Consider the following 684-nt stretch of genomic DNA (forward strand, 5'->3'; position numbering starts at 1 on the left):
CCATGGACGAGGGCCCACACAAACACAGGATGCTGAAGCTCCCCCACTGCCAGCCCAGGACCCCCCACAGCACAGGGTTGGTGGCAGATGAGGTCATTGCCACAGGGGCCCTGCAGGCTTGTTGGGGGGACTATTTGTTTGGCCTTGTTTCTGTGGCAACCTGCTAGACCTCCTTCATTCCATCCACTGAGGTGTTTGCTGGTGTAAGGGATGAAGCTGCCCCTGAGCCCCCAGCTCCATCTCCAAGGGAAACAGGCTCAAGAACCAGGCAGAGGCAAGACCACGCAGCGTCAGGACACTTGTTCCCAGACCAAGGTCTCCCTTTGCCTGGGAGCTCAGGTGAATACAGGTCAAATGGGCCCCCAGCGTGCAGCCCACTGCCCAGAGCAGGGGCTCTGGCTCTGTCCAGCATCTGTCCTGCCTGGGGATCAGGCCCCTGACCTCAGTGCTGACAGGGGGCTGAGAGGGTCCTGTCCCAAGAGAAGAGGCCTTGGGCAGTGATCAAGGAGGGGTTCAGAGGGGAAGGTTGCTTCCAGAAAAGACACAGTGGCCTGGCACTGGGGAGGAAACTGCGGGGAGCCCAGGTGGGGAGGGAGGAGGCGGGGAGGCCAGTCACAGGTTCAGGTGGCTCTGAGAGGAGGGATGTGGAGACAGGAGACTGGGGGGAGCACTGAGAAGCAGGAG

This window comes from Bos indicus x Bos taurus, chromosome 7, assembly GCF_003369695.1.
Source record: "Bos indicus x Bos taurus breed Angus x Brahman F1 hybrid chromosome 7, Bos_hybrid_MaternalHap_v2.0, whole genome shotgun sequence".
Lineage (NCBI taxonomy): Eukaryota > Metazoa > Chordata > Mammalia > Artiodactyla > Bovidae > Bos > Bos indicus x Bos taurus.